This window comes from Lactuca serriola, chromosome 7 (genome assembly GCF_051521515.1).
Source record: "Lactuca serriola cultivar US96UC23 chromosome 7, Lser_US96UC23_V15, whole genome shotgun sequence".
In the NCBI taxonomy this organism is placed as follows: Eukaryota; Viridiplantae; Streptophyta; class Magnoliopsida; order Asterales; family Asteraceae; genus Lactuca; species Lactuca serriola.
Window position 1 is genome coordinate 15,857,090 of NC_136414.1, and position 12,251 is coordinate 15,869,340.

The following is a 12,251-nucleotide window of genomic DNA, read 5'->3' on the forward strand; positions in this document are numbered from 1 at the left end:
AGGTATCATCCTCTAAAAGATATGGATTTTTATGGATTTTATTTTCGCAGTTAAAATAACAAGAAGTGTCAATTCACAAGTGACTTGTCATTTCATTTAGGATTTGTCATGTCAATTTGACTAGGAAAGTGTACACTTTAACTATGAAATTCATATATTTAATAAAAATTATCACTTCTTCATATTAAAGATAATGAAAAAAAATAATGAAAAACATAATGAAAAAAAATTAAGCTAAAACAAAGTTCATATTAAAGAGTTATGAAATTTGAAGTTTGTTTTTTTTTCATATTTTTCACCGACTAGCCTACTTTGGAGTTAAAAACATATGACTTCTCGACATCCAGATTTTGTGTGTAATATATCCATGGAAAACCCTTTTACAAAAACACAAAGAAAAAAAAAAGTTAAGATTGAAGTTTCTATGAAAGAGTTATGAATGTTTGAAATAGTTTTTTTACATATTTTTCACCGATTAGTCTACTTTAGAGCTAAAAGTGTATGATTTCCCAAAATCCAAATTTGGAGTGTAATATACTCATGGAGAACCCTTGTTACAAAGAACACAATAAAAAATATTAGTTAAAACATAACTTGTATGAAAGAGTTATGAAGGTTCGGAAAAAAAACGCAAACGACGTCATATGTTAAATTTGTGGCTAAAATTGTCATTTTTGTTTTTTTTTTACTTTTGTTGGAAAATAAAAATAAAAATGGCTATTGTGGTAAATTTTTTCTACTTTAAAACTCTTATGTTTTTTTATGTGAATATTTAATGCACTAGTTTTTCATTTATAATTCCTAGTTTATCACATCTAACACACACCTTACAAACAGTGAACCCAATTGAGTATATAGTATAGCTTTGATAAGCAAGGGTGTCGAACACAAGGGAAATGGTAGTGAGTTAATTCAGAATGTTTGATTATAGGTTACACAAAACACACGAAAGCAGTAAATAAATATTTTATGGAATTACATCTCAAACAACTGATTAAACAATAAATCTCGATAAACTGACCGAAGACAAATCACTTTAGGTACTTTGGTTTAGACAAATTACATCTTAAAATCATAAATAATTGCACACACAGATTTATTTATTCATGTTCACCGATTTATAAAATGATTAGGTTTATGTTCACTATTACTAATCATTTAACAAACAAGTCAATTCAAGTACTGATCAGTTGATTAAACTAACAGGTTTCCTAGTATTCAGTTCGAATCAAGCAATATTTGTAATAATAGTTAATCAAAATGGTTGGTTTAATTAAATCATATATGGTTGGTCATTACACATGCTCACACATTAATTTACTTATTTTCTAGTTAACCCTAGGTTATGTTCACAATAGTTGGCTTACAATCTTGTTTTCACAAAACCATAAGATTCAACTAACCAAGCAGATGTTCATACAACTCAATATACTTAGTCATCAGCATAAAATAATTGTCATTAACACATAAGGATCTTTTAACAAGATTAATTATACACGAATAAAACAATCCAAATAGCAATTAATCCACAAAATCAAGGGTTCATCTAATCATAAACACAAAGCAAAGGGTTTTAACACCCAAGTCAGAAAGTAAATGCATAAAAAAATCACATTGGAACGCTAATTGTGGTCAGAACAGCGAACCAAATGATTTATGGCATGAATCTACTCTCCAATCCTTCAGATCTTTGCTCCTGCCGGCTTAACAACCCTTTCGGCCGCCTTATAGACCCTCAAAATGGCTTCTTGGGGGTTTATAATCGCAGGAATCAATCTAGGGTGTAAGATCACTCTTTAGGGCTAATTTCGACTCTATTTATAGTTTTTAGCATCAACTTGACGAGTTTGGACACCAAATTGGCGAGTTCTTTATTAAAATCTCATATTCCCCAAGTCAGCGTCAGGAATCGTGAAGCTTCTACTCAACACGACGAGTTTGTGTTAAACTCGACAAATTTGTTGGGAATCACCATATTCTCAAAACACGAAAGTCGTCCAGAATTGTGTCTAGTTTTCAGAAAATTTTGAATCTCATCAATCGGATTTATGACTCATGAGATATGGCCAAAACGCCGACGAGGGGTCAAGTCGTCCAACAACACCCTTTTTGCGTCTTTTTAGCTCCTTTCTCCTCCTTTTGCATTCCAGCTCCCATTTTAACTGTAATTTAACATTTCAAAGCGTATCAAGTATCTTTTAGTTATAAATAGCATAAAAACATGGTATAAAATAATAAGAAACGTCATAAATATATCCATAAAATAGACGTTATCATTTTTCCAAATCTCTATACTAATAAAAGAGTAGTTCTTTTGTCATGTGTCATCCTATTAGACCTCTTAATTAATGTGTTGCCACTTGTCAATATATTAGTTCTCCATTTTAAATTTTTTAGACCTCCTCATTAATGTGATGCTATTTGTCAATGTATTTATTATCTATTTTAAAATTTAAATTTTATATTAATGTTTTCATTAATTCACAAATAAAAAAAATGTCTAATATATATTAAAAAATAATTTTACATATTTATTTGAAGCAACGATTATAATTTCGCATAACTAAAAAAATATCTCTTAAATTAATAATTTATTTAAAATAAAAGTTTAATTAATTTTATAACCGTGGTTCCTACGGGTTATAAACTAGTTTATATATATATATATATATATATATATATATATATATATATATCAAATTTCAATGAGAAATGAGTAGTATAGTTTGTGGTTTCAAATTTTGGTCACAGACGGTTTTCTATGTTTCCATGTTTCGTTCTTATATTTTTGGGGTTCACACTTTGGCCACCAAAAATTCATATATTGTATGTTTGCTCCCTACATTTTCGTAGCAACCGCATGTTCGTGTAACATCCTGTTTCGAGAAGTTTCTTATTTCAAGATTGTGGGTCGTAATTTGACTATGTGAAAGCCTTGTGCTTCAAGGAAATAAGGTTTAGACCTTGTTGGTTGTTGATAATATTAGTTATGTGATCTAAGCTCTTGATTTATGTTTTGGAGGCAAGGGTAAAATGGGAAAAATGATTCTTTGGACTTTTTGCATGAATTAATGATCTTGGTTTGGTATGTTTTAAGTAAAAAGGTAATTAGATAGAGTTATGGGGCTCGTCAATACCTTTTCGTGCATATAAAGATCGTCGAAAACGGAGTTGAAACAAAGAAGTTATGACTGTTTGAAGTTGGATTGGATTTGTGTGAAAAAACGTCATCGCGGAGGAGTGAGCAAGTTGCCATGGAGTAGAGAAACGTTGCCACAGAGTTGCAGTCTGTCACACCCACGCCCATGATTTCTAGGGTATTCAACACATTTAAGCGTAAGATTCCGACTTTTGGCCATTTTATGAGCCTTCATCATACCTAGAACCCTTAGGAGAAACCCTAGCCTCCATTTTCAAGATTTGAACTCCTCCCTTATACTCTTTCCTTATTTTGGATGCTTTGTATAATATTTTAATGAAGCTTAAATATCAAGAAGGTTATTTTGGTTGCAAGGAGTGATGTTCAACTTTGGATCCATTAAAGGCATTACATTTATGAACTAATGTGAGTATAAAGTTCCAATATTGCCCTTTAGTTCTTTAGATCTCTTCATTTGTGGTTTTCGACACTTTTAGAGTTAAGTGGACTCCAACATTTTTTGATTGGTTTGGAGTGCTTCTTGGACCTTATGGACTAATAAAGTTATGATCTTTTTCCATCCCTTTTATCCATGCAAATTATATTGGTTATTTAGGTTATTTTGGTGTATTAAGTTTATATCTTGAAATATTGTGACATTATTATGGCTAAATTTGGAAACTTTATCCATCTAGACATCTTGTTGATTCAGATCTGAAAAGTGGGAGACTTGGACTTAATGGATTAAGTTGACATCTTCTCATTATTTATACAACACTAGAGGGAGATCTGATAAGGTATAAGTTGTTAACATTTGTCTTCATGTATTATTATTTTAGAATTATTTATCAGGTTTAACTGATCGCGCGTGTGGTAGTAGAGATCCATCACGACACGACAATGTCACGTAAGTGGCAGCGTGATGGGCTTGATAGGCCAAAACCTTATAAACATTGGTATTTGGTCCTATTTAAGAAACATTATGGATAGGGTTTCGGCTTATTCTCATCCTCCACCCTATAAATAGAAATCTTAAGTTGTGTGTGTGTGTTTGGTGCTTTAATGTGTGTTTCAATATCTTGAGAGCTTTGGAAGTAGAAAGAGGTGATCATTCCTTGTTTTTTGAGTTTGTTGGTGTTGAGAGTTGATCTTCTAAGCATTTTCAAACTTCAGGAAGATATAAGGTTCCTACATTTTGTTTATTGATTGATTAGCATTCTTATATGTTCCCTTTGGGTATTTGGAGAGGGGTTCTTGGAGTTTTGAGCAATTATAGGACCTTGTTTTGTTTGAATGATTGTTTATGTGTCTTTTGGTCCCATAAAGTTGAGTTCTTCTACTCAACTCAACCATGAACGATCCTTTTAGGTCATTTTGGTCCCTTTTAGGTTAGGGTTTAAGATCTAGGTCATCAGAGGTTAAGGCAGGGCCAGTCCATTGTTTTTATTACCCGGGGAGAGATAAAAACTTTATGCCCTTATATATGTAGTGTATGTAACGTCCCAAAATTTATGATCCGAAATTTCTTTTTTGTGTTAATAACATCATTAAACAAAACATATTTATAAAAACCATAAGGGAAATCAGAGTATGACAATAATCATCCAAAAGTACATCAGGATCAAATAAGGCGGAAAATCATGGTGTGTGTGCGATGCGATCATCCCGAGCTCTTCCCCTTTGAACCGGAAGTAACTGAAACACAAACTAAAAATCGTAAGCATAAATCTTAGTGAGTTCCCCAAAATACCACACATAAATAAATGTCATCTTAAGGCTCTACCGGGTCTGTTTCAGCCTCGAGTCTATTTCTATTCACGGGACAACCCAAGGTTGTACCGAGTCTATTTCAACTCCATCGATATTTTTCAACTGTACGAGTCTATTTCACCCCACACACATACAACAAATAGCATACAAATATACAACAAGAGTCACAAAGACAACAAGCACATACAACCCTAGTATCCTACAGTTAGTGGGCAAACTCACATCAATCCGTTGATAAACAAATAGATGCTTGGGCTGTTGAACCGGAGAATCCTCATACTAATAAATCAAATAATACCCTAATTCATAATTAGGTCATAAACCATAATCAAGAACATAATTCATTAAACCTGACTCCTAAGGTAAAAAGGCCATTTTAACCTTTCCCTTAATCGACCCAAAACAATGACCCAATCCAAAAGCTCCTGAAGTCCAACATGGCCTAACCTTCTATACTCACAAATATGAGTACACTAAGCGTACCCAACTCATACGCCTCGTGTACTCACCCTTGAGAAAATTACGGGGTTCGAACCCAATATGTGCAACGTACATACAAGTACACCCGGTGTACTGTTCTATGAGTCAATCCTCATATGGATACCCTTAAGACCCTTTCGTCCAAACTTCATATATACTCTAAAACAAAGGTCTTAATCCATAAAGTCGGGAGATTTAAACTTATGCATGGATTAATAAGCCCCGAAATCCTATTTTTATACTCTATCCTCATGAAATGAACATCAGCCCTTGCACAATTGAGTTAAACCCATAAAGCTACCATTTTATGCATAAAGGACCTCAGAAACACTAAGATCTGCCATCCTAAGCTTCTAGTATAGCTTATACTCACAAGAAACAACTCAAAGGACCAAAATATGCCAAGGACTCCAAACTAAGTAGATCTAAGAGATGAATCAACAAGGTTGCAACTTTATACCTTCTGAGACTTGCCAATATGATGAAGATTGTGGATCTTCAAGCTCCACTCCAACCAATGCTTGATCACCAAGCTCTTACTTCTTCGTAATGCACAAAAACACCAAATTTTTACTACCAAAGCTGAAAAACACACGAGGAAAGGTTAGGTTTTCGTGGGGATTCTTTAGAGGGAAGGAGGTTGATGATGGGGCAACCTCAAGAAGAAGACTGACATGGATGGAAAGGTACACACTTTCAAGGCTCGACTGGTTGCGAAGGGATTTGCTTAAACCCCAGGGGTTGACTATGATGAGACCTTCTCACCAGTGCCTAAGATAAAAATCTATTAGGATCATGCTAGCCATAACTGCCTTTCATGATTATGAAATTTGGCAGATGGACGTCAAAACCGTTTTCCTTAATGGGAAGTTGGTTGGGGATGTTTACATGAGTCAGCTAGAGGGTTATGTTGATGAAAAGTTCCCCAATGGAGTGTGTAAGTTTGGGAAATCATTGTATGGATTGAAACAAGCTTTTCGCATATGGAATATTTGCTTTGACGAGAAGGTCAATTCGTTTGGATTCTCTAGAACTAAAGATGAATCTTGTGTATATGTCAAAGCTAGTGGGAGTATAATAACCTTCCTTGTATTGTATGTTGACGACATACTTCTTATAGGAAATGACATTCCAACTTTTCAAGAGGTTAAGTCTTGGCTTGGAAAGTGTTTCGCTATGAAGGATCTGGGAGATGTTGCTTATATTATGGGGATAAGAATTATGAGAGACGGGAGTAAAAGACTAATTGGACTTGGTCAGAATACATACTTGGAGAAGGTGCTAGAACGTTTTAGTATGGAGAATTCCAAGAAAGGAGAACTTGTTGGATAAGGTGTCTAAGTCCGTAACTATATCTGGTATAACTTGACCCGACCAGGCATGGTCCATTTGAGTTACACTTCACATAACAATTTGTAGGGATATATTTTTGAGAATAAGATGTTTATGATATATTAATATATTATGAGTTATAATAGATTAATATGAAATCATATTATTTAATTAGTGTTGATCAAGAATTAATTTTGGAATTAATCTAATGATCAAAAGAGGTTAATTAAATATGGACTCTTACATATATGGATCGGGCTAAGATTTATTTAGGATGGCTAAGAGTATATGGAAGTCCATGGATATTCCATGGAGCTTTTAACCTATGGATCTTAGGTAAATGAAGAGTCATGGGTATTAGGGTTTAACCCTAATCCTCCATAGTATATAAAGAGGTATTTGGTTCTAGAATCGACACTAGTGTGTGTGAGAAACAAGGGTGGGCCGATTCTAGCAAGCATTAGATTCTCTCAAGTATTCCCGAGTTGTTTTGGGTGATTTGTGACACCACTTACGACATCCACACTATTGGTGCTAGGCTCTAAAACTCCAAGCAATCAACCACAAAAGAAAGGTATGTTATTCTACTTAAAGTTTTGTATTACAAGTACCCCATAACATGCTAGTTAGGTTGTAAACCTTGGAAATCAAATTTGCATGTATTTTAGAGAAAACATTGATCCAAGGTTTATAGGGTTGCATGTACACCATAGGAGTGTTAGTATGATCAAAACCCAACAGAACTGCATATCCAAAGTAATACCAAACTAAGTAAGACTTAGAGTCCAAGTATCGATGCAGAGATAACATAAAATGAGTAGAGTTCTATATGCTTCCGTCGTTGGATCTATCATGTATGCTATGACATGTACTCACCCTGATGTGGCCTTTACTTTGAGTATGGTCAGTCGTTATCAAGGAAATCTAGGTAGAGCTCATCTAATACTAGTTAAGAATATTCTTAAGTATTTGCGAAAAATTAAGGATCGGGTCCTTGTACTTGGTGGCAGTGATACGTTGAGAGTAATTGGGTATAATGACGCCAGCTTTCAAACAGACGGAGACAACTTTCGTTCTCAATCTGGTTGGGTGCTTACATTAAATGGAGGAGTGGTAACCTAGAAAAGTTCCAAACAAGAGACAATGGATGATTCTACATGTGAATCAGAGTACATAACGGCGAGCGGAACATTAAAGGATGAAATTTGGTTGAGGAACTTCATTGTAGACCTTGGAGTTGTTCAAACCATTAAAGAGCCAATGGAAATTTTTTGTGATAATGAAGAAGCGGTTGCCTTGACAAAGGAACCAAGAGACCATGGCAAATAAAGACATATCAACAGAAAATACCATTTCATCAGACATAGAGTATAAGAAGGTCACCTCGTAGTGAAGATGGTATCATCATAAGAGAATCCTGCAGATCCCCTCATAAAGGGTCTGAGTAGGGCCAAACACATTCAACATGCCAGGAGCATTGGTTTGAAAAATGATATTAGTCTTAGTAGTTAGATAGTTAGTTTGAAACTTGTAACAAAGTAAATGTAATTGAATTTTGGTGATTAAATAATAAGAATTATTTATGAGTATGTTTACTACCTTTTGTCAATTGTTTATTATTGTGTTTCATTTTGCATGTTTTACTTCCTGAATAATTCGATTATTCAAACTCCACAATCGTTCGTACGTTTGGAAGTAAGTAGTGAATTTAGATTGTCATGAATTATTGTAGATTGTCTAAAGAGTTTTAGACATAGCAATGATATTTGTAACATCCCAAAAGTCCAGTCCAACAATTTTCGTTTTAATATAATAATAAAACCATAGTCATCAAACATCATATAAAAATCATAAACAATGTATCTCAAGTATTATAACAACTGTCAAAGATATTAGAGTATAAGCATCCCAGGTTGAAAACAAATGGTGTGTGCGATGCGATCATCCCGAGCTTTTCCCTCCGCTACCGGAAGTAACTGAAACCAAAACTGGAAACTGTAAGCACAAAGCTTAGTGAGTTTCCCAAATCTACCACATACCATACATAATCACATACTGCAAACATTGGGCCTAGCCCGCTACATCGGTCCCCACCTGTCATCGGACGAATCCGGTCATCAGGCCCCGCCTAGCATCGAGCCCTGCTCGGTATACATATATGTTTCTACCAGGCCTCGCCTGTCTTCGGGCCCCACCCGCTACATACATACAACAATAACATATAAGCATACTAATACAATTGCTATACTATAACTGCTAGTCTCAAAGCCCCGCCTATCTTGAGCCCTGCCCCTACTCTGCTGCGAATGCGATATGGAACCCCGTCCACTCTCAGCTAGTGATGAGATACGGGCCCCCGCCCATACTCATCTCCCTACCAAGCACATACAAGTATCACAAAGACAACGGGTATAATTGAGCATACACTACTATCTCGGGTACCACCGACATTAAACCGTAGCTTGTAAAATATACATATGATCCTTCCTCATGCCTCACCCGCTATCGGACTGAAATCCAGAACATATAACTGCATCGGGCTAACCCCGAGATCAGATCTAAATCCGATATACTCTAACATACATAAACGGGCCAACATTGGTACCTTAGACCCATTCATACTGGAGAAAACTCACCTTGCGCTGCTGAAGTCTAGCCGAACACCTCTGACTGCTACCCGACAACTCCTGAACTGCTGATCCTTCGGCTTCTCAAACTAATAATACCCAAAATAACACTTAGACCACAATACCCTCAAAAGTCAAACCAGGTCAAACTTGGTTAAAGACAACAGTCAGAGTCAACGCTCCGATTTGACTCTACTCGTCGAGTTGGCCCACCAACTCGTCGAGTCCCACTATCCACACGAAACTCTGGACTTCGATCCTACTTGTCAAGTCTTCCTTTATGTAACACCCTAAATTTCAGAAGTTCAATAAAAGGGCCAAAAGTGTAAATTTAGGAAAGAGACTCGTCGAGTAGGTCTACTTACTCGCCGAGTCGGAGCAAGATTCTGTCGCGGTTTAAGTGGCCAACTCGCCGATTTGGCGGCTTGGACTTGACGAGTTGGTGCTGAAGAGAGAAAACCCTAACCCCGGGGGTTGTGCCCTATATAAAGCACATTATAACCCACCCTCAGCTTCTTTTCTACCCTTTTGAGATCCAGAAACCCTAGAATCGAGATAACCTCCATTAATAGAGATAATAGAGCTTTGGAGGAGGAAATCTTAGAAAGGGGCTTGAAGATCGAGTTAGAGGCTTAGATATGAGGTTGCTACCTCAAATCTAGGCTTGTGATGGTCTAAAATGTCATAAAGCATCCGTCTAAGAGTTGTTGGTGAAGCCCCTTTGTCATAAACCCTAGCACTAGAGTGTTTTGGGCCTATAGCTCCTTGGTTTCACGTAAAGTTTGCCACTTTATGTGAGGGTTAGACTGTAGAAGAGTAAATCTATGGATTGGAGCCCATGCATGGCTCGAAAAGCCACTGTATGGATTGAGAACTGGAGAGACTCGGCGAGTCACATGGGTGTACTCGACGAGTTATATGAACATGATCATGGACTCGGTGAGTTGGAAGAACAACTCGGCGAGTTTGTTGAAGATTACCTTGGACTCGGCGAGTCTGGTCGCGAAACCCTAACCTCTTCTGGTTAAAGCCTCGAATCAGTGAGTCGAGGGGTGAATCTGTGAGTTGAGAAGGATGGGACTCGGAGATTGTTGGACTCGACGAGTCTTGGGGTGACTCGACGAGTTGAATCGTGTTCTAAGAGTTTTCAAAGTATAAGGACTCGACGAGTCAACGGGTTGACTCGGTGAGTAGAGTCAGTCAGGAAGTTTGACTTTGGCCTGGACTTTGACTTTGACCTTCAAGGGTGTTATGGCGATTGGTTATTTATGACAATGGTCCATTGATGGCAATAGGTGTTGGAGTTTGGAGCAGTGCTTCGGGTGTGTGCTTCCGTGGTTCGATTCTTCATTTCTAGTGAGTTATCCTCATTGTACTCAAGGGTCTAAGGCACCAAGGCCGTCCCTTTGAATTGTTGTTTAGAGCTTGTTATGTTATGTGATGATATGCTTGATAGTATCCTGGTAGATAAGATAATGATATGAGGATATGCCTTGTTATCTTAGTATCCTAGAGGAATCGATAGTTAAGTGATGGCTAGTTCTGTTGGATCAGCGCCCTGGTAGTTGGGTAGTGGTTATTTATAGACCTGTAGTTGGTCTTGCCTTATGTACGCTGGTAGGAGGTTACCTGCGGGTTATGTATGTTGAGCAGTAGCAGAGGGTATTCCATCCCGGTAGGATGATAGGGCCCTATTATGTTGGTTCTGTAGAGTATTATGTGGTTGCTTGTTATGTGTGCATGTTTGCTAGTGTGGGGCATTCCAACCCGATGGTTGTGGGCCAGGAGTATTCCATCCCGGTAGGATGATTGGACTCATAGTAGGTTGGCATTCCAACCCGATGGTTGTGGGCCAGGAGTATTCCATCCCGGTAGGATGATTGGACTCATAGTAGGTTGGCATTCAAACCCAATGGTTGTGGGCCAGGAGTATTCCATCCCGGTAGGATGATTGGACTCATAGTAGGTTGGCATTGCAACCCGATGGTTGAGGGGCCCGGGGTATTCCATCTTGAGGGATAATTAGACCCATAGTAGTAGTAGTTAATGTATGTATAGGAATTGGGGAATTCCAACTCGATGGTTGTGGGCCAGAAGTATTCCATCCCGGTATGATGATTGGACTCATATTATGTTGGCATTCCAACCCGATGGTTGAGGGGCCTGGGTATTCCATCTTACGAGATGATTGGACCCATAGTAGTTATTGTTGTACGTATAAATGTATGGGCATTCCAACCCGATGGTTGTGGGCCGAGAGTATTCCATCCCGGTAGGATGATTGGGCTCATAGTATGTAGGCATTCCAACCCGATGGTTGAAGGCCAGGGGTATTCCAACCGGAAGGTTGATTGGACCCATAATATGTTGTTCTTTGTTGTATGCGTATGTTTATGTGTGTATGGGTACTTTGGGGGAACTCACTAAGCTTTCAGGCTTACAGTTGTGGTTTATTGTTTCAGGTGCTTCAGGAGATTGTGGCAAGTCGAAGGCGTGATCGTACCGCTCATCATGTTTTATGATCTATGTGATATGGTTATGGGGGATACTCTGATGTTTAAACTATTTTGAAAACAAGATGTATGAACGTAATGGTTTTTGAATGAAATAAAATGTTTTAAGTTGACTGAAATTTTTGGTCGTTACACTTGAGCTCGTCTGTAACGACCAAAAATTTCAACCAATTTAAAATTTTTGAAAACAACTCGATTCCATTAAAGTTCTTACAAAAAGGTTTTCATTACAGTTTATTTTAAGTATTCCCAGAATCTCATCACATCATAAACACGAGGAGCAGTACGATCACGCTTTCGCCTTGCCACGGTCTCCTGAAGAACCTGAAAAACATAAAACCACAACTGTAAGCCCGAAAGCTTAGTGATATATCCCCAAAATACCAACCA